General features: G+C 48.6%; 1 protein-coding gene, 1 long non-coding RNA gene, 1 other non-coding gene and 1 pseudogene across 3 annotated transcripts in view; 2 read left to right on the forward strand and 2 right to left on the reverse strand.

Moving 5' to 3' along the window:
* Positions 1–26,555, reverse strand: part of LOC115474082 (polycystic kidney disease protein 1-like 1) — an 868,156-nt gene that overhangs the window by 264,887 nt on the left and 576,714 nt on the right. The gene's annotated exons all lie outside the window — the stretch shown is intronic.
* On the forward strand, positions 22,616–22,769 carry LOC115460768. The gene has a single exon (XR_003940563.1). It is a non-coding gene; the product is annotated as a 5.8S ribosomal RNA (ribosomal RNA).
* Positions 22,754–26,555, reverse strand: part of LOC115474111 — a 4,903-nt gene continuing 1,101 nt past the window's right edge. Inside the window, exons 2-3 of the long non-coding RNA XR_003942813.1 lie at positions 25,635–25,639; positions 22,754–22,834 (exon numbers count right to left, since the gene is read on the reverse strand). This is a non-coding gene — a long non-coding RNA (uncharacterized LOC115474111). The remainder of the gene's footprint in view (positions 22,835–25,634; positions 25,640–26,555) is intronic.
* LOC115460879 overlaps positions 23,186–26,555 on the forward strand; it is an 8,618-nt pseudogene continuing 5,248 nt past the window's right edge.

Here is a 26,555-nt window from a genome sequence, read left to right on the forward strand (position 1 = left end):
CTGTCTCTTCATGTTCAAGTGTACAGCGCTGCGTACGTCTAGTAGCGCTATAGAAATGATAAGTAGTAGTAGTAGTAGCTAACTACCTAGTGAAGCTAAAGGAGAGATTACATAAATTGAATAACTGTGCTCAGCAACAGGGGCAAAGAAGTCAGGAGTACCAGAAAATCAATTATGACCAGAGAGGGGTGGAGAGAGCATTGGAAGTGGGGGACAAAGTATTAATCTTGATTTCTGACTCTCCCCATAAGTTCACCGGGCGCTGGCGGGGGCCCGTTACCATACAGAAGAAGCTGGGACACGTTACCTATTTAGTGAGGAATGAACAAGGTCGTGATCAAACGTATCATATTAATGTGCTTAAACCTTGGCAGGAGAGAAGAGGGCTGTGGAGCCAGGCTAAGGCACAGGTTGCGGAAGAATTGGGTCCCCAGATTTCTGGAATATTTGAGGTAGGGGAGCCGCAAATTGCTGCGACTTTGACTGGGAGGCAGCAGGAAGAGATTCATGAACTTCTGGGGGAGTTTCAAGATGTGTTGACTCCTTGCCCGGGGGAAACCCATTTTATCAAGCATGACATCATTTCTGAACCAGGCAAGGTGGTCAAGCAGAGGCCATACCGGCTGTCACCGCCAAAGAGACATGAAGTCATTCGGCAGGTACAGGAAATGCTTGATTTCGGGGTTATTGAGGAATCCGTTAGTCCATGGTCAAGTCCTGTGGTGTTAGTGCCGAAATCTGATGGTACCTGGCGGTTCTGTATAGATTTTAGGCAGGTGAATGCGCTGTCGCTTATGATGCCTACCCGATGCCACGTATCGATGAACTGTTGGATCGGTTGGGGACCACCAGGCATCTATCCACCTTGGACTTGAACAAAGGATACTGGCAGATCCCTCTGACTCTGGGGGCCAGACCTAAGACAGCATTTTCTATGCCTATAGGTCTCTATCAATTTAAGCGCATGCCGTTTGGCCTTAATTCCGCGGCTGCTTCTTGCCATCAAGTGTTGAGACCTCATCAGCAGCATGCGGCCGCCTACCTGGATGATGTTATCATGCAGAGTGAGGATTGGCCCTCGCATATTATAAGGGTAAGAGCGGTGTTAAAGGCTTTTCGGCAAGCAGGTTTGACTTTAAACCCCCAAAAGTGCTGTTTTGGACAGGAGAGGGTTAAATATCTGGGATACTGGGTGGGAAATGGTCAGCTAAATCCTCTCTGGGATAAAGTGGCCAGTATCCGGGATTTTCCCTGTCCCAAGAATAAGAAACAGTTAAGAAGCTTTTTAGGTTTGATAGGGTATTATAGGAGATTCATACCCCACTTTGCCTCTACGGCAGCACCCCTTACTAATAAACTTAAGAAGGCGGCACCAAATGGTCTTCGGTGGGAGGAGGAAGGGCTACGGGTGTTTAATGAGTTGCAGTTGGCCCTGTGTCAAGAACCACTGCAACGGGCGGTGGATTTTGATAAACCCTTTATACTGCAGGCAGATGCTTCTGGGGTAGGTCTGGGAGCAGTATTATCCCAGGTGCATGAGGGACAGGAGCATCCCCTGATGTATCTGAGCCAGAAACTACTGCCTCATGAGGTCCGGTACTCAACCATTGAAAGGGAATGTTTAGCCATAAAATGGGCGATACAGATGTGCCATTATTATTTGGATGGGCGTAAGTTCACTCTAGTTACCGATCATGCGCCCCTTAGGTGGTTGAGACAGATGAGGAATAGTAATGGACGTCTCACAAGGTGGTATCTGACCTTACAACCGTACCAGTTTCAGGTAGAGCATAGAGCAGGGAAGCTTCTCACTAATGCTGATGTCCTATCTCGAATTGCCAGTGAAGAGTCAGGGAGAACTGGCAATCGTTTAAGCAGGGGGGGGGGGGGGTGTGAGCACTCTGAAGTGCTGATGCGGGGGAAAAGGGATACTGTTTCCTTTAGACATCAGCAACCCTGATCCGTTAGTCATGCTCCTCAAGTGGTGCACCCTCTAGTGACCAAACTGCCAGAAAAAGGTTTGGTTCATAAGAAAAACTAACCTCCCCAGAAGCCTGTGCAGGGTCAGCTGAATTCTCAGGAGGGGGAGGAGGGAATGATTGATTGGGAGATGACCTCTGGTCCTGGAAATGAGCAACAGCTGGTGGAGTCAGGGGAGGAGGTGGAAATGGATTGCAATAAAGAGGAAGGAGAGGGAGAGGATGGAGGTGGGTGGTTTGGCCTTATCTCGGGCAGATAAGGTGAGAGTGCTGGTAGCTTCTGTGTGGCCCCGTCTGTGGACTTTTGGGAAGGCAAGGGTCAAGCAGTGGAGAGGAGGTTGGATGAAGTATCTGGCTGCTGAGCTTTTTACTCTTAAAAAGTAGTGCTGTCAGGAGGTGGGTGAAGTTATGCAGCAGAACTATGCCTGTGAAAATTCAAACTGTATAATGGAAAAGGAAGTGAGGACCCCAAGCCTGTAAAACTATCTTCTAATTAAGGATAGTGCTGTGGAAGGTTTGAGGAGAAAAGTGTGTCGAAGCAGAAATGTAATGATGGTCCTGGGAGAAAGAAAGGATTGTTATTAAGCCATTGAACTATAAGGGCTGAAAGCGGTGGTTAAACAATAATATACTGATGTTAAAAGAATTGAAACAATAAACTGTGGATTGTTTTAAGAACTGGAAGTGTGTCCGAGTAGGAAACCCCCAGGGAAAAGAGTGTGAGAAGGAGAGAGAACAGAGAAATCACTGGCTGACTCAGCTGTGGGCGTTGAACTAAGCAGGAAGCTAAGCAGGGACCGCCTTGGTTCCATCTGGATGGGTGACCTGGTTACACCACATTCAGTCTGAGGGCTTCTCATCTGGAAGACTGTTCAATATTTTAGCCATGCCAGCCTTCGCTTTCTCTGCGCATTCAAAAGTTTGCCCATGTCCGTTCTGCATTATTTTCAATGTGGCCGGATATAATAACATACATTTGATATTTTTATCATTCAGCTGTCGGCACAATGGTGTAAACTGTTGCCTTCTTTCTTGCAAAGCAAATGAGTAAACCTGAAAATTGTGCACCTTGTGGCCTTCGTATTGCACAGTGTCCCGCTTGGCTCTGTATTGGACACCAAACGAAGCAGATACGTATGTGGGAAAACAATATTTAATTGATATGGATCAATAAAAATTTAACAAACCCGACACAGGCCATGTTTCGCCCCACTGGGCTGCATCAGGGGCTACAAAACAAACAATCATAAAACAATTAGAACAAATATAAAAGCAAGTAACCAAACGAAGCAGATACGTATGTGTGTCCATCTTGGAGTTTGCAGATTGATTACCCTGCTGTTTTCTTGGACCATCCCGCTTGGCTCTGTAGCCACATAAAATTTCAGCCTTATGAATATAATTATGTAGCTTAATAAGCACTGCTCTCGGAGTGGTACGGCCATCTTGCTTCTTGCCCACACGGTGCGCCCGTTCAAGGCATAACGGTCTCGCACTATCCGAAAGGGCAAACTCTTTTTTCAGCCAAGTTTCCATTAAAGTGGAAAGGATCGCATTCCCGATCGTTTCTGGTATTCCAATGATCCTTAAATTAGATCTCTGGGGACTTCCGGTTGGGTTATGGAGGAGTGAGGAAGTGGTGTCTCGCTACTCTGAAGCACCTGATAGAATCAATATTCATAATCAGCTTGTATCTCCCCGAAACGAAAGTAACCTGACTCGGGTAGAAAGCGCAGATTGAGCACTGGGAACGGCAGTGGTTTCAGGTGTGGATGGCGTCAAAGTCAGTGAGAAAAGAGAGCCGAGAGAAGGGGCGAGGAGCGGAGGCCAAGATGGCGGATAAGAGCCAACCGCCGTCTCCGAGCTCACAATGGGCGGCAGAGATTATTTGAGAGGTGTCGGAAGCGGTGGAACAGTCAGTAGACTGCAAATTCCAAAAAATACTTGATAAGCTCGAAGGCATGGAGGAGCGGTATGCCACTATGGCGATGGATCTCTGAGAGGTGCAGCAGTGAGAGGGAAGTGTGGAGGACACGGCGCAGAAACTCTCAGATGAGAACCCAGCACTGCATAAGCGTATAGTAGCGTTGGAGGAGAAACTGGAGGATATCGAAAATTGCTCCCAGTGAAACAATTTAAGATTGGTTGGTCTCCCGGAGTCCCTGGGGCAAAAAGGACCTAAGGAGTTTCTTGGAGAAATGGATACCAGAGGCGGCAGAACTCCCAGATTTGGCGGGAGAATTCCGCGTGGAAAGGGCACACAGGCTGGGCCCACGATGAGCTGGAGAAACTCGCCCTAGGGTGACCATATTTAAGGTGGTTAATGATGCATATAAAATACAGGTCCTGCAAGCAATACGAAGAGGCAAGCAGTTACGCTACCAGAACAGTCAAATTCTTTGCTTCCAAGACTATTCTACTAAGGTGGCAGCAGCTCGGAAAGCGTTTGTACCAGTATGTTCCAAGCTTTTTGATCAAAAAATTCGCTTTAGCCTTTTGTATCCAGCAAAATTAAAAATAATGGACCGTGATCGAGCTCATCATTTTGAGCGGGTGGAGGAAGCCAAAAGTTTTCTGGATAATATGACGAGCCCGAGGTCGGAGCAAGAGGAAAAGCGTGCTGGAATAACAGGCAAGCAGGAATATGGCATATATTGGCCAAGTTGTGCTGAAGGAATAATTCGTTTGTAGTTATGTTGGATGCAGATTCTGGATGGAGTACCGTGAGTTCTGGGACTCCGATGATGAGTTAGGAACTTTGTTGACTCATTTTGTAGTGTATGGACACTCTGGAGTGGCTGGACTTGGACACTGAGTGCGCTGACTAAGCGGAGAGAAAAGTGAGAGAAGAATGACTAGGAACCCTCAGGCTGTGTATCAGCTATTTCACAGATGGGTAGGGGCAAAGGGGGGGGGGGTGAGTTACTTGTTTAGTGCTACCACTGTTCTTGCGAAAATTAGAGTGGGTGGGAAAGATAAACAGAAGATTAGGTAGCAGGGTGATGGAAGGACAGGGGGGGTAGTGAGTATTTGATGAATGTGTTGGGATAGAATGAATGGGGAGGTGTTTGAGGGATTAAAAGGATGAATGGGGTGGTAGGGGAGAAGGTGAATGAGGAAGGTTGAGAGATCAAGGTTAGAGGGATGGCCGACAGGAGGCGCCAGTAGGAGAGAGCAGTGGTGAGTGCCTAGGGGGAGGGCGGATATGGGGAGTGTAGAGGCTTGGATTTGAGCTTTTTATGACTGTCTTCTAAGGTTATTCTGGCAATTGATCTGTGGGGATGTTGGGGGTAGGGGATGATGAGTATTGTTTGCTAAGGTGGATACGGCTAAACTCAAATCGAGACTGAAGGTCTGGTGAAGGATGGATGTTGTTGAAGGGGTGAAGGGGGATAAAGGTTATTAGGTGCAATTGGAAAGGGTGGCTTCAAGCTCAGAAACGGAAGGGTTCTGGGTAGTTTCCGGACTGGTAGAGGGTTTTGGGAAGGGGAGGGGGAAGGGGAGGAGGGGTAGTGCAACGCTTAAGGTGCTAGGCTGTGGTATTAGGGGTCTCTTAGGCCTATGGAGAATTCACTTCATGCTAGGGGGATGGAGGCTGGGACATTCCCTTGGTTTCAGGGTGGTGGAAGGATATACATTAGGAACAGGAGCTCAGTGGGCAAAGGCGGGGGTAGGTTGATATGTCAGGGTTGAAGATAATAACCTGAAATGTGGGGGGTATACACTCACCCATTAAATGACAGAAATTGCTAAAAGTACTGAGAGATAGAGGGGCCTCCGTTGCCTTCCAGCAGGAGACACACCTCTCAGTGGAAGAACATCAGAAATTAAAAAAGTGGTGGGTGGGAACACTTTATGCGGCGCCGGCAGCGGGAAGGAGGGGGTGTGTGGTGATCTTAATAAAGAAGGGGTTGCATCTGGAAACCAAGAAAGTCATAGCAGACTCAGGGGGACGGTTTGTGCTGGCATCAGTAGTCTTGGAACGTCAGCTGATGTTATTGTGTAATATATACGAATGTGTTTAAGAGGGAGTTTTTCAAAGGGGTAATTAAACAGATCTTGGGATTGGGAGATGTACTGATAGTGATGGGCGGGGATATGAATGATGTAGCAGACCCGAGGTTAGATCGCTCTGACCCAACAGATAGGGAACTGGCTAGAACAGAACGAGGGGTGCTGCTCTTTGAATCAACACTGGGACTGATAGATGTGTGGCGAACACTTAATCCCCTGGAGCGAGACTACACACATATATCTAGAGTACATGACACACTGTCCAGAATAGACTATATGCTGATCTCACAAGACCTTTTAACGAAGGTAGAAGAAACTAGGATAGGGCCCATAATGGTCTCGGACCATGCTTGGGTTGAGGTGCGGTTAAGTGGTGAATCTGCCTCTGTAAGGAGTGGTTGGTGCTTTCCTTCTTTTCTCTAAAGGGATAGTCATTTCCTGCCATTTTTAGCATCGAAATGGAAACTTTATGCAGAAACCAATGAGCAACATAGATCTAATCCGGGTTTATATTGGGAGACGGCCAAAGCAGTCCTCCGAGGAGAAATTATCTCCTATGTTACTCATCAGAAGAAAGTGTGCAACAGAGAGGTGCTGCATTTAGAGAGGCGGGTAACTCTTCTCTGTAGGTAATTTGGGGAGGCTAACCTTTGTGGGTGAAAAAGCAGCTGTTGGAGGCGCAATAAAGTTTAAATGAATTGTTGCATGGCCGGGCGAAGCGATCACAGGATTATTACAAATATCAATTATACCGGTTTGCAAATAAAAGTAGTGGTCTTCTGGCTAGGTTGGTAAAGGGGAATGTGGGTCGTTCTAAGGTGTCAACAATAGTGGACTCCAATGGTCAGAGATTTCAACAATAGTGGACTCCAATGGTCAGAGATTTCATGAAGACAAGGTATTAATAAAGTTTTCTACGAGTTTTTCGCCCGGTTATATGAGTCGCAGGACTCATTGCAGGAAAATAGTGAGGTTTATCTGTCTAGTATGGAGTTGCCTAGGATTCCGGTGCCAGTGGAAGAGGTGGAGTGGGTAATTCAACAGGGGGCGTTGGGGAAAGCCCCTGTGCCGGATGGTTTTCGGAGTGAATTTTATAAACTGTTGATGTCGGAGATTAGTCAGGTGTTGACTGAGGTTTTCAATAACATTGTCCAACAGGAACAGATGCCTAGACATCTTAATGCAGCCCAAATTATAGTTATTAAAAAACCCAGTAAACCAGCTGATTGGCCAGAATCTTATCGCCCAATTTCATTGCTTAACATGGAGGTAAAGCTTCTGGCCAAGATTATGGCGAATAGGCTCTCTAGAGTCCTTCCGTCTTTGATAACAGAATCGCAGGTGGGGTTCATTTGTGGGCGGGTAATAGCGAAAAATATGCGGAGGATGTTAACGGCACTAGAATCGGTTAGTAGGGAAGGGATCCAGGCTTTATTAATAAGCTTTGACGCCGAAAAAGCGTTTGACCGGGTAGATTGGGGATTCATGTATGGGGTTTTGGAAGCATACGGTATAGGAGGAGGGTTCTTGAAAGCAGTAAGAGCACTATACGCAGACCCACAGGCACAAGTATATGTTAATGGATTGTTGTCGGACAGTTTCCCGATCAGTAGGGGAACAAGACAGGGGTGCCCACTGTCACCGTTACTTTATGTTTTAACTCTAGATCCTTTATTGCGAGAGATCCAACTTAATCAGGGCATAAATGGGGTCAAAATAGGGAAGCATACTTTTAAATCAGCAGCATTTGCAGATGATTTATTAATGCTTATAACGGAACCAAAGACATCTTTGCCGAATCTTATGGAAAGTTTAGTGGAATATGGGGACTTCTCTGGATTTCAATTGAACCTCTTGAAATCAGAGGTATTGGCGAGCTCGGAAGATGTAAGATGCTCATGGGGAGAGGGGTTTCCCCTGAGATGGATGCTAGGGCAGTTTAGGTACTTGGGAATACAATTAGCAATGGACACTTCCGCGTTATATAAGATCAATATATCCAAATTACTGTGGGAGATGAAGGAACAACTAGCTAATTGGTCGGCTTTGCCGGTATCGTTTTTGGGTAGGGTGCATTTGCTTAAAATGATCGTTTTTCTGTGATGGCTCTATGTATTACAAGTCTTGCCCCTCTGGCTAACTAGGAGAGATTTGTCGGCGTTCTATAAGTTGGCGGCACGGTTTTGTTGGGGTGGACGGAAATCAAAAATGAAGTGGAAATCTGTGGTGGGCAACACTGGATCCAGGGGATTGGGATTCCCTGATCTTAGGAAGTATAATCAAGCATGTTTGCTTCGATATTTACGGGATTGGATGTTAGGTTTTAGATCCTACACAGACTTGGGATTGGAAAGGGATTTTGTAAGCCACACTGAACCCGCAAAGAGGTGGGAAAATGTGGGATACAAATGCAATAAATAAATAAATAAATTACTTTGATCCATGGCATGTGGTCTCGCTGCTACATGCAGCTAGGGGGCAGTTACCAGAGCAATTTAGAAGTAGTATTTTGCTTCAGCCTTTATGGCAATTGTGGAGAGTAACGCTTCGGTTATGGGGACAGAACCCCTTAAGTAGCGTGTGGCTTCCATTACAGGGGAATCTGGATTTCTCACCGAGACGTGACACTAAGGTGTACCGCCAACTACAAGAAAAGGGAGTGACCAATTCAGAAAGTTTGATCCAACAGGATGGCTCCCTTTTGGATTACACAGCATTTGCAGAACTTTATGGGAGGGGCCCATCTAGCATAATGGCTTATGTTCAATTGGCTCATAACGTGCGCTCACTGCCGAGCGGCAGTTTGTCACCTCGTTTTGGTGAGCAGCTACGTGAATTGTTAGAAGGTGATGCTGTAGGTCATGCATCGATTTCCTGGTTTCTACTACTACTACTACTATTTAGCATTTCTATAGCGCTACAAGGCATACGCAGCGCTGCACAAACATAGAAGAAAGACAGTCCCTGCTCAAACAGCTTACAATCTAACAGACAAAAAATAAATAAAGTAAGCAAATCAAATCAATTAATGTGAACGGGAAGGAAGAGAGGAGGGTAGGTGGAGGCGAGTGGTTACAAGTGGTTACGAGTCAAAAGCAATGTTAAAGAGGTGGGCTTTCAGTCTAGATTTAAAGGTGGCCAAGGATGGGGCAAGACGTAGGGGCTCAGGAAGTTTATTCCAGGCGTAGGGTGCAGCGAGACAGAAGGCGCGAAGTCTGGAGTTGCCAGTAGTGGAGAAGGGAACAGATAAGAAGGATTTATCCATGGAGCGGATTGCACGGGAAGGGGTGTAGGGAAGGACGAGTGTGGAGAGATACTGGGGAGCAGCAGAGTGAGTACATTTATAGGTTAGTAGAAGAAGTTTGAACAGGATGCGAAAACGGATAGGGAGCCAGTGAAGGGTCTTGAGGAGAGGGGTAGTATGAGTAAAGCGACTCTGGCGGAAGATGAGACGGGCAGCAGAGTTTTGAACCGACTGGAGAGGGGAGAGGTGACTAAGTGGGAGGCCAGCAAAAAGCAGATTGCAGTAGTCTAAACGAGAGGTGACAAGGGTGTGGATGAGGGTTTTGGTAGAGTGCTCGGAAAGAAAGGGGCGGATTTCACAGAGAACTATGCAAACGGGAACAAGCCCGGGATTTGCAGGTGATTGCAGATAGATGGAGCATGGAGGTGGGAAGACCAATATCAGCTAAGCTGTTATTGGCAGCCCTTCAGAGTGGTCCTCGTATGGTGCATAATGCAGAGCTGCAGGAGTGTCATTTCAGGTCGGTACAAAGGGCATACATCTCCCATAGACAGGCCTTTTATATGGGGGTCATGGAAGCACAGTGTTGTCCAAAATGCAAAAGAGCTGAGGCTACACTTTTTCATGGTTTGTGGGGTTGTCGAAGGATCATCACATATTGGTTAGCAATATCTCAATTTTTACAGGAGGTCTTGGGTCGAACATTTGGGTTAACTTATGAGAGAGCGTTATTTAGTGCACCCTGTTTATGGCGACTGGGTACAAGAGGAGAAAAGTTGTTCCTGGGGAAGGCTTGTGTCCTGGGAAAGAAATGCATATTTATCTATTGGACACAGGATCACCCTCCCTCCTTCTGGCATTGGAGGAATAAATTGTATGAATTAATGATGTGGGAAGCTAGGGGGCGGGTCTGTCACTGGGAAGGCAACGGAGGTTTCTAGTAGTATGGGGGGCGTATTTAAATTAAAATTTCGCCAAGGGCGCGTAGCCAAATTCTGAATAAACTTCCTTGGAATGGGTAATTGTGGATGTCAGGCTCTTTGAACGTTGCACTGGGATAGGGCAGGGTAGGATGTGGGGGGCGTAGGGGGAGGGTAAAGAATAGGCCGGTTAGAGGTATGCAGTCTTGTATAATGCTTGATAAAGGAACTAATAATACAGCAGGTAGAATGTGTAGATTGTTTCTGATACATTTGTAATCTTAGGGTGATTATATAGTTAAGGGGGCTGGAGTGTGGGTTGGGGGGAAGGGAGAAAATGTTAAATGTGGTTGATGATGGACTTTGCCACTGTATTTATGTTTTGAAGTTTTGCTGGAGGCGTTTCTGTATAAGCCAGGTATTGGATGTAATTATTTACTCTGTTTATCATCAATAAAAATATGTTGAAATATAAAAATTAGATCTCCGGGAGTGGTTTTAGAGGTCGTCCACATCTTCACCGCGCTGGCCATCTTGCCCCGCTCCTCCGCAGCCGATGGGCCCACGTCTTCCAGAGACAAAACCCTCTGCTCCAGATCTCCCGTCCGCTTCTCCAGATCAGCCAACAGGGTCTCAAATGCTCTGACAATTTCCCAAACTTAGGCTCTAAAGCCATTGTCACTGCCAAGGTTAACTGCTGCAGCTGCTCTGTCGAGAAGGCCTGCTGTTCTGGTTGCTGCTTTGTCTCCATATTACCAGTCTGTTTCAGTTTCTCTTTCTCCCACTTAACTCCCTTCCCCACCATACTGCTCGGCGAGAATTCCAAATATCTGTCCATTGAGCAGGGAATTACAGGAACAAAGAGCTCAGTGGGAGCTAAAGTAGGCTAATTATAGCTGTTAAGGTGCCCAAAGGTCCCGGAGAGCAAAGAAGCACGTCTTGCTCTCTCAAGGCATCACGTGATCTCCCAGGTACACACTTTAAGTAATACCAGACAGATTTTACAACTGGCGGGATTTTTGGGACCAGAGAGTGAGGCTTCTATGACGACAACAACTAATCGAGACAAAGTATGTCAATGGCAGCAGGTCTTCAATAAAGTCAAAAAGCCACGGTTGTCTGTAACAAATTCATCATCGTAATGCACAAAGACCCCCTGCTGACGGCCACCAGGGAATTCATCTCCTTGGATAATGCATGTTGGACAATAGAGGTTGTTTGAAATTTAGGCTAAAGAATAGGGTTGGGAGGGTCTGATGGTTGTGGGTTGTATGGAGGGTTCGGTGGCCTTGCTGGGGAGTACTGTGTCTGATATGAGGAGCTTTTCCTCTGTCATCTTCACACTGGGGGTAACATTTGAGTTTGGGGTTTTGTTGGGGAGGGGGTGGGATACCACATTGCCTTTGCTGGGTAAAATGTACTGCAAGGATAAGTGCCCTTTTGACGTATGGTACTTAACTTAAAGACTGTCACTTTAAATGTGAAGGGCCTGAATGCACCTAGAAAGAGACAATTGATCTGGCAAGAAATAACTAGACTAAAACCACATGTTGTGATGTTACAAGAGACTCATCTGAAACGAGCCCACGAATACCTATTTCGTCATGCTTCATACTCCAAGATATTTTTTGCTTCGGATATATCCAATAAGAAACAAAGAGGGGTTGCATTACTTTTTCAGACTGACCTTCCTGTGCAGATAAAACAGGTGAAGCGGGACCCATTGGGACACTTTGTTTTGGTTCGAGGTACCTTTGAAGATAGGGATGTTACTTGGGGTTCGGTGTATGGCCCTAATACGGGGCAGCCTTCTTTCTTTAGACTGCTTGAAAGGCAGATACAATCCTTTGTGGGGGGACAGCTTACCTTGGGTGGAGATTTCAATGCCACTCTAGACCCAGATGTGGATAAGTCGGGTCCTGTCTCATGGGGAGACAGGGTCCTTGCTAAACATTTTGGTATCTTTTTGAAGGACTTGGGGTTATTTGACTCTTGGCGTGATCACCATCTCATAGCTCGAGATTATACTTTTTATTCTCCAGCTCATGCTTCATACTCCCGTATTGACTACCTTTTTCTGGATAAATCATTAGGGGGTCAAGTTAGGGATGCTCAAATTGGTAATATTACAATATCTGATCATGCCCCATGTATGTTATATCTTGAGTGGTTTGTGGCAGGGGCCCCGGGGGGTAGATGGACGTTGAATAATACTCTGCTGCGACAGGATGAGGTATGTAAGGAATATAAATAAAGTACTTAAGGAGTATTTAGATTTCAATTTGAACTCTGGGCTCTCAATAGCTGTGATATGGGATGCTCTTAAAGCTGTTTCAAGAGGACACTTTATGAGGGTGGTGGGAGAATTTAAGAGAAAGAGAGTTGCTGATGTGCAATACTGGAGACGCCAGATTAGAGATCTGGAAACTAAACAAAAGAATACAGGATCATTTAGAATCTATAAATCTTTGCAATCTGCCCGTTTACAATTGGATGCTTTGCTTTCTAAGGATCTTGAATTTCTCAATGAGAAGTTACAATTACATGGCTACACAGAGAGGAACAAGATCAGTAGACAGTTGGCAATAAAATTGCGTAAATTAAGAGCTGAGAGAACAGTTTTCCGTATTAAAGGGCAAGGTGGAGAAATTCTTAGAAAGTCTCAAGACATAAGAGATAGATTTAGTAATTTTTATGTGGAATTATATACTCAGGACTGCTCTATACAGGGTGATGCTATTCGGTCATATCTTGAGACATTGGACTTGCCGACTCTTAGACCAGAGCACAAAGCATTGATGGAGGCCCCAATTGTTGTGCAAGAAGTGTCTAAAGCTATTAAACCTTTGAAAACTGGTACATCACTAGGAATAGATGGTTATACAGGTGAATTTTATAAAACCTTAGCACCTCAATTAGCACCTATATTAACAGAAGTGTTAACTTTTGTACGCTCTGGGGGAGACCTCCCGCCCACAATGAAGGATGCCTGGATAGCAGTCATCCCTAAGCCTAATAAAGATGTGACCGAATGTGCATCATACCGACCTATATCTGTATTGAATGTTCATGTACGTATCTTGGCTAAGGTACTGGCCACTAGAATGAATACTGTGCTGCCTGCTTTGGTTCACCCGGACCAGGTGGGCTTTGCTCCAAATAGACAGGCCTCTGATAACATCAGACGTACCCTAGACATTATGTACATTGCGAAACAACAAAAGATACCTTACTGCTTGCTCAGTGTAGATGCTGAGAAAGCAATTGATAAGGTGCATTGGCCTTTTTTTACACTGTGTTCTGCAGCGGTTTGGGTTTGGGCCTCACTTTACTGGCTGGATCAGGGAATTATATTCTAAGCCAAAAGCTTGTGTTAAGATCAATGGGCAGGTTTCCCCTTTTTTTGAGTTACAGAGAGACACTCGCCAAGGATGCCCTCTCTCACCTCTTCTTTTTGCCCTTGTGATGGAGCCCTTGGCTCAATGCATTAGGAGCAACCCAGAGATTCGTGGGGTGAAGGTTGGAGCGTGGGAGTCTAAGGTTGCTCTCTTTGCGGATGATGTCTTATTGACTCTTTCCTCGCCCTCTGACTCCCTGCCACTGTTGTTCCAGGAGATAGAGATATGGCCAGGTCTCTGGGTTCAAAATTAATGTGACCAAAACTGAAGCATTAGCACAGGGTATGGAGGAGGAGGAATATTGTATGTGTAAGCAACTCTATCCTCTGACTTGGCAGACTAAGGGCATAAGATACTTAGGAGTTTTCATTACAAGTAATCTTGAAGGATTAAGTGCTGCTAACTATGTCCCCTTGTTGAAATCGATTTGGAGTGATTTAGACCATTGGGATCCTTTAAGCCTATCCTGGTTTGGTCGGATTGCCACAGTGAAAATGAATATTCTACCTCGTTTGCTCTATCTCTTCCAGGCTATACCACTACCGATTACAGAGTGGTTACTTCAGCTGGTGCAGTTCCGGCTGCATAAATTCATCTGGTGGGGGGGCCGGCCCAGAATTCTGCGCTCCATTCTGTATATGGCCCGTAACGCTAAAGGAGGGCTGGGGGTTCCTAATTTAGAGTTCTACCATAGGGCGGCCCAGGCTAAAGCGGCGGTGGAGTGGTTTCAGGATGCCCCACATAAGCTATGGGTACAAATGGAACAACATTTGGTTCGCAGCCCATTAAAATTAGGGCATTTGATTTGGCTGCAACCTAAGCATAGGTTTTTGGGATCTAATTTAAATCCTATTGTTCAGTTTACATTTTCATGCTGGGATAAATTAGAACGCAAGAAAGGTTTTCACAATTGACGCTTGTCCCCTATAGCATATAATTCTGCATTTCTCCTGGGTTGCTCCCCCTCTGCATTCAGTAGGTGGAAGAGACAGGGATTAGATTTATGGGGTCAGTTGGTGGATAAGGAAAGCTTTTTCTCCTTTGCCGAATTGGCTGAAACATACCATCTGCCTCAAAGGGATCACTATGCTTTACTGTCAAATTACTCACTTTCTTCGATCCTTTGGTTTTAGGGACAACTGTTTGGGGAGGTGTCTTTTTTAGAAGATATATATGTTAGAAATCAAGGATCTAGAGGCTTGATCTCTTTGTTTTATGGCCATTTAAGGGATCTTCTGCTTGTTGCCTGTAGACACCGTAGAAGATGGGAAGAACTAGGAGTGTATTATGAAGCAGGTGAGTGGGAAAGAATGGAAAGGGCTTCAGTTAATATCTCCCCAGCGGTCACTATTCAAGAAAATTGCACTAAATTGCTATATCACTGGTATTTAACACCGGTAAGACTGAGTCATATGTTTGCTGGTATCAGGCCCTTATGTTGGAGAAACTGTGGCCAAATGGGCACGTTAGGCCATATATGGTGGTCATGTAGAAAAGTGAAGGTCTTTTGGAGAGCGATTCAGGGGAGGGTGCAGCTTTGGGTCGGGTCCACTATTCCATGGGATCCAGCTACGTTTTTGTTTAATAGGACTATATTAGGTGTAAAGGGCACGGGGAGGGCTTGGTAAAGCACTGTTTCTGTGCGAGTCACTTGGTATTTGCTCGTTCTTGGAAACAGAGTAATAGTCCCTCTATAACCAAGTGGCGTAAGCTACTGGAGTATATTGCTGAGTGGGAGAAGCTTTTGGCAAGAGAGAGGAAAACTCTGGCTAAATGGGATCAGATCTGGGCCCCTTTAATGTCAGCAGCAGTGTAAGGAGTCTATAAGTAATGCCACACTGGGAAAAGACCAAGGGTCCATCGAGCCCAGCATCCTGTCCACGACAGCGGCCAATCCAGGCCAAGGGCACCTGGCAAGCTTCCCAAACGTACAAACATTCTATACATGTTATTCCCGAAATTGTGGATTTTTCCGAAGTCCATTTAGTAGCAGTCTATAGACTTGTCCTTTAGGAAACTGTCTAACCCTTTTTTAAACTCTGCCAAGCTAACCGCCTTCACCATGTTCTCCGGCAACGAATTCCAGAGTTTAATTATGCGTTGGGTGAAGAAATATTTTCTCTGATTTGTTTTAAATTTACTACACTGTAGTTTCATCGCATGCCCCCTAGTCCTAGTATTTTTGGAAAGCGTGAACAGACGCTTCACATCCACCTGTTCCACTCCACTCATTATTTTATATACCTCTATCATGTCTCCCCTCAGCCGTCTCTTCTCGAAGCTGAAAAGCCCTAGCCTCCTTAGTCTTTCGTCATAGGGAAGTCGTCCCATCCCCGCTATCATTTTAGTCGCCCTTCGCTGCACCTTTCCTAATTCCACTATATCTTTCTTGCGATGCAGCGACCAGAATTGAACACAATACTCAAGGTGTGGTCGCACCATGGAGCGATATAATGGCATTATAACATCCTCACACCTGTTTTCCATACCTTTCCTAATAATACCCAACATTCTATTCGCTTTCCGAGCCGCACCAGCACACTGAGCAGAAGGTTTCAGCGTATTATTGACGACAACATCCAGATCCCTTTCTTGGTCCGTAACTCCTAACGTGGAACCTTGCATGACGTAGCTATAATTCGGGTTCTTTTTTCCCACATGCATCACCTTGCACTTGCTCACATTAAACGTCATCTGCCATTTAGCTGCCTAGTCTCCCAGTCTCGAAAGGTCCTTCTGTAATTTTTCACAATCCTGTAGCGAGTTAACGACTTTGAATAACTTTGTGTCAACAGCAAATTTAATTACCTCGCTAGTTACTCCCATCTCTAAATCATTTATAAATATATTAAAGAGCAGCGGTCCTAGCACTGACCCCTGAGGAACCCCACTAACTACTCTTCTCCATTGTGAATACTGCCCATTTAACCCCACTCTCTGTTTCCTATCCTTCAACCAGTTTTTAATCCAAAATAGGACATTACCTCCTATCCCATGACCCTCCAATTTCCTCTGTAGCCTTTCATGAGGCACCTTGTCAAACGCCTTTTGAAAATCCAGATACACAATATCAACCGGCTCCCCTTTGTCCACATGTTTGTTTACTCCTTCAAAGAATTGAAGTAAATTGGTCAGGCAAGTTTTTCCCTCACAAAAGCCATGCTGACTCGGTCTCAGTAATCCATGTCCTCGGATGTGCTCTGTAATTTTGTTTTTAATAATAGCCTCTACCATTTTCCCCAGCACCGACGTCAGACTCACCGGTCTATAATTTCCCAGATCTCCCCTGGAACCTTTTTAAAAAATGGGCGTTACATTGGCCACCCTCCAATCTTCCGGTACCACGCCCCATTTTAAGGATAAATTGCATATCACTAGCAGTAGCTCCGCAAGCTTATTTTTCAGTTCTATCAGTACTCTAGGATGAATACCATCCGGTCCAGGAGATTTGCTACTCTTCAGTTTGCTGAACTGCCCCATTACGTCCTCCAGGTTTACCGTGAAGTCAGAAAGTTTCTCTGACTCGTGCGCTTGAAATATCATTTCTGACACCGGTATCCCACCCAAATCTTCCTCTGTGAAGACCGAAGCAAAGAATTCATTCAATCTCTCCGCTATGTCTTTGTCTTCCTTGATCGCCCCTTTTACCCCTCGGTCATCCAGTGGGCCAACCGATTCTTTTGCTGGCTTAATATACCGAAAAAAACCTTTTACTATGCTTTTTTGCCTCTAATGCTATCTTTTTTTCGTAATCCCTCTTGGCCTTCTTTATCTACGCCTTGCATTTGCTTTGACACTCCTTATGCTGCTTCTTGTTATTTTCAGACGGTTCTTTCTTCAGTTTTCTAAAGGCATTTCTTTTAGCCCAGGCTGGCTGTCTTTTGGAGTTCCGTCTTTCTTTTCTAATTTGTGGAATATGTTTTGCCTGGGCCTCCAGGATGGTATTTTTGAACAGCGTCCATGCCTGTTGTACAGTTTTTACCCTCTCAGTTGTCCCCCTAAGTTTTTTTTTCCACCGTTCTTCTCATTTTATCATAGTCTCCTTTTTAAAAGTTAAACGCTAATGTATTTGACTTCCTGTGTATAGTTACTATGTTAGGCTTTTGCTAGCGGGATGTGATTGTTGCTTGATCCCTGGATGGGTGATGTGGGGGGAGGGGGGACAAGGGTGTATGTGTCATATATTAAGATGATTTTACATTATTACTTTTCTTAGATATACTAAAAAAAACCACACACAACTGGGAACTGTAATGTTAAATGTGAGGACACCTACCTTGGTAGGTCTCTCAGAGAAGATGAATCTATGTGTTTGATATTGTTAAAGTATATGGTTTTTTATACTGTATATTTGCTGGATTCATTCAATAAAGCTTCTGGTTATAAATTAAAAAAAAAAAGAGAAGGTGAAATACAATAGGTGGGAATCACTAAAGTATGAAAGGGAGTGTGGGATAATGATTTCACCGGATGTATTTGAGAGTCGTAGGGTAAGCGGGGTAGGAAGAGGCATGGGGGCGGTGAAGGATGGGAATGGGGAGAGACGGGAAATAAGGGAGGGAATAATGGAGACAGTGGAGGAATTTTATGGGAAATATTTTGATAGGAGAGAGGAAGGTGGGAGGGATAGATGGGGTAGATACGTGGAGGAAACACCGGAAGGGGGGAGGGGGAGAAGGAGGAGGAGGGGGAGGAAGAGAATGAGGAGTGGACAGAGGAGGAAGTGAGGGAAGTGATAAGAGAAATGAGGAAGAAGAAAACGCCAGGACCTGACGGTTTGATAGCTGAGTTTTACCAGGTTTTCGAAAAGGAGGTGACACCATTATTGGTAAAGGTTTTTAGAGAAAGTGATGAGAAGGGGAAGTTACCACGGTCCATGGCAGAAGCAGTATTAATCTTGATTAGTAAAGGGAAGGATAGGGAGGATACCGATTTCACTATTAAATGTGGATCAGAAGATTTTGGCCAGCATGCTAGTAAAGAAATTGATGAAGGTAATGAGGAAGGTACTATGCAGGGCACAAGGGGGTGGGGTGGGAGGAAGAGGAGCAATAGAGGCTGTCGGAAGTGAAAACGAAGGTTATTGCGTTAGATCAGGATACTGCATATGATAGAGTGCAGACAGAATATTTGTGGGAGGTAATGAGGAAGTATGGGATAGCAGGAAGATGAATATCAAGGGTAAAGAGTTTATATGATGGAGCAGTGTGCTCTCCACTAGTGAATGGGGGGGGGGGGGGGGGGAAAGAGTGGAAGTAAGAACAGGAGTGAGGCAGGGATGCCTATTAAGTCCTTTGTTATACGTGCTGGCGGTTGACCCTTTTGTACGGAGATTAGAGAGGGGACAAGAGGGAGGAGGGAGAGTTCAAGTGGTGGCTTATATAGATTTGATAGTAATAGTGCAAGAGAAGAAAGAAGGATGGTTGGAGGAAGAAATAGGGAAGTACTCAGAAGCCACCGGGGCAAGGATAAATTGGGGAAAATGTCATGTGTTGCAGGTAGGAGGAAGTAAGGAAGAAGAGGGGGAGAGAAGAGGGGGAAGGGAGGGGAAGGGGTTGCCAGAACCTGAAGAAGAGGTGAAGATTTTGGGGGTGGTGTTTGGGAAAGAAAGGTATGGAAAGAGAAATTGGGAGAGGGTAGAAAGGAAGACGATAGAGATGGCAGAAGGGTTGGAGAGTGGCATATAGGGAGAAGGTAAGATTAATCAAAACATATCTGGTGCCTTCTTTTGGGTGGATAGCACAGGTATGCATGCTCCTGGAGGGATTCTATACAAGAATTGCAGGTTTGTTTTTTAGGGCTTTGTGGGGGTATAGAATGAATCCAGTGAAAAGGGACGTTGTATGTAGGGAGTGGGAACAAGGGGGTGTAGGGATGGTGAATCCAATTTTATAGTTCACGGGGATGTTTTTGCAGGCAAATCTAGGAGGTCTGGTGAGGGAAGAGAAACCGGTATGGGCGTGGAGTCTGCAAGAGGGGGAGGGGTTTTGGGAGAAATGGGTGAAGGGAGAAGAAGGAGGGAGGGGAAAGAAGAGAAAAAGGAAGGGGAAAGGGAGTAGGCAGGAGTATCAGGGATTGGCTGAGAAGGTGGTGAGAAAGTGGAAGGTAACAGATGAAGAGATAAAGGAAGGGAGGAGAGGGAGATGGATGGAAAGAGTAAGGGGGCAAGTGTTCCCGGGAACATTGATTTTGAAAAATTGTACGTCAAAGGTGATGGAGCAAGGATTGAAAGCAATGACCTCAGGCAGAGTACTGAGGAAATACGAGGACATCGCTTGGTTGGCTTTTCACTAAAGATTATTTGTGAGGGCGAATGTGAGGTGGAGGAGTACAGCAGAGAGAGACTGTCCAAGGAAGGTGTGCGAGGGGAAAGAGGAGACGGAAGATCACTTATTGACAGAATGTCTTTTCGCCAAGGAGGTGGGAGGCAGGGTGGTAAGGATTTTGGGGGTGGGGGGAATGGAGAAACAGAAATATCAAGAGTGGGCATATGGGGGGGGAGGAGGGAAGAATAAACAAGAAAGAGAGACCAGATATCTTATAGGGATTATCTAAATAGGATGTCTGTGGGCGGCCCGGTGTCAGTACCACATGTTTCAAGTGGATATGGAAGTGGAGCAGGTGGTATGGCAGATAGTACGGAACGTGTAACAAGTGGCTAAGTGGGAAAGGATGAAGGTGGGGAGGGGAGTATGGAAAGCAAGGTGGAAAAGGGTAAGATTGAAGCCACTGTGAACAGGTCTTGGAAGAGTGGTAGGGAGGAATGGATCCAGATGGTATGGGTGGTGGGGTGGGGGTATTTGGAATGGTTTGGGGATTTTGGGTTTGCAGAGGTGAGGGAGTATGGATGGATCGGCGTGGTGGGGGAAGAGGGTGATGGTTTGGGAGGGTGGGATGGGGAAGACTTATGTAAGAGGAATAGTTATGTGAGGAGTTTGGTTTTGTACATGTTTTTTATGGTCGCAAGTTTTAATAAAATTATTTTCCAGCTCCAATAGCGTATATTAAAGTTGCTGCAGTTAAAAGCTCATAGTTGGATCTTGGGATCAAGCTGGCGGTCCGCTGTGAGGCGATCTACCGCCTGTCCAAGCCCCTGCCTCTCGGCGCCTCCCCGATGCTCCTGACGGAGTGTCCTGGGGCTCCGAAGCGTTTACTTTGAAAAAATTAGAGTGTTCAAAGCAGGCCGGTCGCCTGAATACTTCAGCTAGGAATAATGGAATAGGACTCCGGTTCTATTTTGTTGGTTTTCGGAACTGGGGTCATGATTAAGAGGGGTGGCCAGGGGCATTCGTATTGTGCCGCTAGAGGTGAAATTCTTGGACCGGCACAAGACGAACCAAAGCAAAAGCATTTGCCAAGAATATTTTCATTAATCAAGAACGAAAGTCGGAGGTTCGAAGACAATCAGATACCTTCGTAGTTCCAAACATAAACGATGCCGACTAGCGATCCGGCAGCGTTATTCCCATGACCCGCCGAGCAACTTCCGGGAAACCAAAGTCTTTGGGTTCCGGGGGGAGGATGGTTGCAAAGCTGTAACTTAAAGGAATTGACGGAAGGGCACCACCAGGAGTGGAACCTGCGGCTTAATTTGACTCAACACGGGAAACCTCACCCGACCCGGACACGGAAAGGATTGACAGATTAAAAGCTCTTTCTCGATTCTGTGGGTGGTGGTGCATGGCCGTTCTTAGTTGATGGAGCGATTTGTCTGGTTAATTCCGATAACGAACGAGACTCCTCCATGCTAACTAGTTACGTGACCCCTAGCGGACAGCGTTAAACTTCTTAGAGGGACGTGGCGTTCAGCCACACGAGATTGAGCAATAACAGGTCTGTGATGCCCTTAGATGTCCGGGGCTGCACGCGCGCTACACTGAACGGATCAGTGTGTGTCTACCCTTCGCCGATAGGTGTGGGTAACCCGCTGAACCCCGTTCGTGATAGAGATTGGGGATTGCACTTATTTCCCATGAAAGAGGAATTCCCAGTAAGTGTGGGTCATAAGCTCGCGTTGATTAAGTCCCTGCCCTTTGTGCACACCGCTTGTCGCTACTATCGATTGGATGGTTTAGTGAGGTCCTTGGATTGGCCCCGCCGGGGTTGGCGACAGCCCTGGCGGAGCGCTGAGAAGATGATCAAACTTGACTATCAAGAGGAAGTAAAAGTTGTAACAAGGTTTCCGTAGGTGAACCTGTGGAAGGATCATTACCGGAACGCGCACTGGCAAGGCAGGAGGAGATCCCTCCGCCTCCTCCTGGCGTGCCGACACGAAGGCCTGGGGTGCCTCCACGCTTGAGTGCGTGGGAGGGCTGGGCGAAAGGGGAGGTGCTTGGGCAGCGTCTTGCAACTCCCCTCGGATGCCAGAGGCGTCAGGGCCGATGTTCTGACCCTCCACCTGATGAAGCTCCGTGCTCCCTGGATGGGGGAGGGAAGCCGGGAGGGGTCGGGCCGTGGGACCCTTCTCTCCCTGTGCTCTTTCCCAGGAAACCGGAGAGCTCAAAGCACGAGGGAATGCGGGTTCTCTCCCGTGACCCAGGAAGGAAGGGAGAAGGAGGGGCCCCCCGCATGGGCCGACCTGGCGCGCCGGATGGATGCGCCCCATGTGGACGGGCGGCGGGGAGAGGACTGAAAGGGCAGGCAAGCACCTGGACGGTTCTTCTCCCTATCCCTGAGCCTGCGTGAGGGACGCCCCCCTGTCTGGTCGATCACAGTTTCCTCTTGATGGTTCCAGGTACCTAGCGCTGACCCCGGTGACAGGTGATGTGGGGTGGCTGTTGCGATGGGTGCCGAGGGCCCCGGATGCCGTATGCCTCGGGTGCCCTGTGTCTGCGGGAGCGAGAGAGGGGGGGCCCTCCTCCTCCTCCCGTGCCGGCGATCCTCCTCTGCCTCCGGGGAAGGAGGATCCCGGGCCGAGTGCCTGGACTCTGAGCCTCCGGGCTTGTGTTCCTTTCTTGCCGGTCTCCGTCGACCCGCCTCCGTGGTGGTGGTGGGTGTCTGGAAACCGAGTTCCACGCCCCTTCCGCCGCAACCTCGATACCGGTATAAGGGCGAAAGCGTGACTCTTAGCGGTGGATCACTTGGCTCGTGCGTTGATGAAGAACGCAGCTAGCTGTTAGAATTCGTGTGAATTGCAGGACACATTGATCATAGACACTTCGAACGCACCTTGCGGCCCTGGGTTCTTCCCGGGGCTATGCCTGTCTGAGGGTCGCCCGTTCCGTCAATCGCCTCGGCGTTTTCCCGCCGAGCGCGTGGCTGAGGCCGTTCGCAGGGTTTCTTTCCAGCATGGTGGCAGGGGTCGGTGCGGGTCCTCCGGGCCCGCCCTACCGCCACCGACACACGCCTCCTCTGACCCTTCGTCCCCTCAAGAGCAGACCCGGGGAGGGCGCCCTCGCCGAGGGGTGCTTGGCACCGAGCGTGGGGCCAGGCCATCGACTTCGGCCCTGGCATGTGGCTGTCTGCGGTCTGACCTGAGGCTGCCCGCGTTCGCCCTTCTACCGGTTCTCCGTTCTACCTCCGCCTGCTTCGTCCTCGAGGGCCTTGGCGTCCCCTCCCCCTCTTAGGAAGAAAAATGGGGAGGAGGAGGCCCCGCGGGTCTCCCTCCCTCCTTCCCTACCCTTTCGGCTACGACCTCAGATCAGACGTGGCGACCCGCTGAATTTAAGCATATTATTAAGCGGAGGAAAAGAAACTAACCAGGATTCCCTCAGTAACGGAGAGTGAAGAGGAAAGAGCCCAACGCTGAATCCCCGCCCGTGTGGCGGGCGCGGGAAATGTGGTGTACAGAAGACTGCCTCCCCGGCGCTGCTTGGAGGCCCAAGTCCTTCTGATCGCCCAGCCCATGGACGGTGTTAGGCCGGTAGCGAGTCAGGTTGTTTGGGAATGCAGCCCAAAGCGAGTGGTGAACTCCATCTAAGACTAAATACCAGCACAAGACCGATAGCGGACAAGTACCGTAAGGGAAAGTTGAAAAGAACTTTGAAGAGAGAGTTCAAGAGGGCGTGAAACCGTTAAGAGGTAAACGGGTGGGGTCTGTGCGGTCCGCCCGGAGGATTCAACCCAGCGGGCTACCCGATGGGCAGCGGACGGCGGATCCCCGCTGCCCCCCAACTAGGGGCAGCGTGGGGAACGCCTCCTGGGTGGCTCCATCCCCTGCAGAGCACATTTCCTCCGGTGCGGTGCGCCGCGAACGGCTCCGGGTCGCTTGGAAGGCTGGCGGGGAAGGTGGCTAGCCGCCCAGGCAGTGCGCGTTAGAGCCCCCTGGCGGCAGCTTCACCATTTTACCCGGGGTTAAGAGAGATGATGGCCGCTGCGCCCTCCCCCCGAACCCCCTCCCCCGGGGGTGGCGCACGGAGGGGGAAGGGGGACGGGGCCCCCCGTCCCCTGTGCGACTGTCAACCAGGGCGGACGGTCTTCAGTGCGCCTGACCACGTTGTGCCACCGGGTGGGGAGGCCCACGCCGAGCGCCAGGCAGGGTGAGTGCCGATCGCTGCAGCCGAGCGGGGGGAGAGAGGCAGGTTGCGAGGGCCCAGGTTGCGAGACGGTCTCTTGCACTATCAACGGCCCACGAGCCGATCTCGCCTGGTCCGAGAGCCCGCCCTCGGCCGTCGCACTCCCCAGCAACAATTGCCCGGGACCGTGTTGGCCGAGAGTTCCGGGTGACCCAGGTAGAGTTGGAGGGAGTTCGTCTGCAGCCTGTGGTCCCGGGCCCAGCAGCCCGATGCCCACGCTGCCCTTCCCGCCGCGTGGCAGTACAGCGACGCGGTCTTCCCCAGGCGGCCTGGTTGCTCTGCTGCTTTGAGGGCAGCCCTGCTCGGTCACTCTGAGACCAGCCCAGCTGCTCCAGCTTTCCCGAGCCAGCTTCTCTCTGCCTGCTTGCTTACTCGCTCCAGACCGTGGGCTCCAGCTTCCCGCCTACTTGTTCCGGTTCATCTGCTCCAGCCTGCTTGTTCCAGTCCAGATGCCCCAGCATGTTCCAGTCCGCTTGTTCCAGTCCAGATGCCCCAGCATGTTCCACTCTGCCTGATCCCAGCGTGTTCCAGTCCGCCTGATCCCAGCTTGTTCGTCAGATGCCCCAACGTGTTCCAGTCCGCCTAATCCCAGCGTGTTCCAGTCTGCCTGATCCCAGCGTGTTCCGGTCCGCCTGATCCCAGCTTGTTCCAGCTTGTTCCAGTCCGCCGATCCAGCTTCCCCCTTGCTCGTTCCAGTCCATCTGCGCCAGCCTGCTTGTTCCGGTCCAAATGCTCTAGTGTGTTCCAATCTGCCTGATCCACCTGCTCCAAGCTCGTTCCAGTCTGCATGATCCAGCTTCCCCTTGTTTGTTCCAGTCCATCTGCTCCACCCTGCTTGTTCCACTCCAAATCCTCTAGTGTGTTCCAGTCCGCCTGATCTGCCTGCTCCAAGCTTGTCCCAGTCTGCCCGATCCCAGCTTATTCCAGTCCACCGATCCAGCTTCCCATGCTTGCTCCAGTGTTCCAGTCCATCTGCTCCAGCCTACTTGCCCCAGTACACCTGCCCAGCCTGCCTGCTCTACTACATCTGCTCCAGCGTGCTCCAGTCCGCCTGATCCGCTGCGAGCCTCTCTGCCATTGACTTACCTGCCTGCTTGCTGCTACCTTGTCAACCATTGACTTACCTGCCTGCCTGCTGCTACCTTGTCAACCACTGACTTACCTGCTCGCCTGCCTGCCTGCTCGCCTCTCATCCATTGACTTACCTGCCTGCCTGCTGCTAGCTTGTCAACTATTAATTTACCAGTCCATCAATTCCAAACCTCCAACCCAGCTCTCCATTCTATCTATCTGCTTAACACCTTAGTCACCACACAGTCACCTGCTACACCTCAGTCACTACGTATGGCTCCTATCCACATTCTCTTCCTTGCCCTGTCCCTTCCTAATCTCTTCTCCTCCCCACCCCCACTGTCCACCATTGGAACTCGTTGCCCTCCCGCCTGGCCCGCCACGGCATTACCCTTTTCACCCCCATCCCTCACCACCTCACCATCCCTCTTATCCCCTCCTCCATCCTAGCTCTCAACCTTCAACACTTCCTTCCCCATTCCTCCTAAGTGCACCCCGTCTTTGTCGCCTTTGTCGCCCGTCCTCCCCCTCCCTCCTCCGCTCTCTCTTGCTCCTCCTACTATCCGCCGGAGACATTAACCCTAATCCAGGTCCCTCTCATCTGTCCCCGTCCTATCCACGCGGACGATCCCGGGACGTCTCCAATCTCGTCTCTATTCCCCTCCTCCCCCCTTCTTCCCTCCCCTTCTCCCGCGCCTTGTGGAATGCCCACTCAGTCTGCAACAAACTGCCCTTCACCCACGATCTCTTCATCTCCCACTCCCTTCAACTGCTCGCCCTAACCGAAACCTGGATCTCCCCGGACGACTCTGCCTCAGTCGCAGCCCTTTGCCATGGTGGTTACCTCTTCTCACACACTCCCCGCCCAGTTGGCCGCGGTGGAGGCGTTGGGTTACAACTCTCGCCCTCCTGTAGTTTCTAACCCCTCCTCCTACCGCAGTCTCTCTGTTTCTCATCCTTTGAAGCCCACTCCATCCGGCTATTCAACCCGCTACCACTCAGAGTGGCAGTCATCTACTGCCCCCCCTGATAAATCCTTCTCTTCCTTCCTTACCGACTTCGATGCCTGGCTCTCTGTCTTTCTTGAACCCTCATCTCCATCCCTCATTCTCGGAGACTTCAATATACATGTTGATGACCCATCCGACCCTCACGCTTCTAAGTTCCTCACCCTAACTTCCTCCTTCAACCTCCAGCTGTGCTCTACCACCCCTACTCACTGTTACGGCCATTGTCTTGACCTCATCCTTTCCTCATCCGGCTCACCCTCCAATTTCCAAGCTTCAGTTCTTCCTCTCTCCGATCACCACCTGATCACATTCACACTTCTTCACCCCCCCTCTGCCCCGCCCAACCTTAACCACCACCTCCAGCAATCTCCAGGCCATTGACCCCCTCACCTTATCCGCTAGTGT

The sequence above is a fragment of the Microcaecilia unicolor genome, chromosome 1, assembly GCF_901765095.1.
Source record: "Microcaecilia unicolor chromosome 1, aMicUni1.1, whole genome shotgun sequence".
Classification (NCBI taxonomy): Eukaryota; Metazoa; Chordata; class Amphibia; order Gymnophiona; family Siphonopidae; genus Microcaecilia; species Microcaecilia unicolor.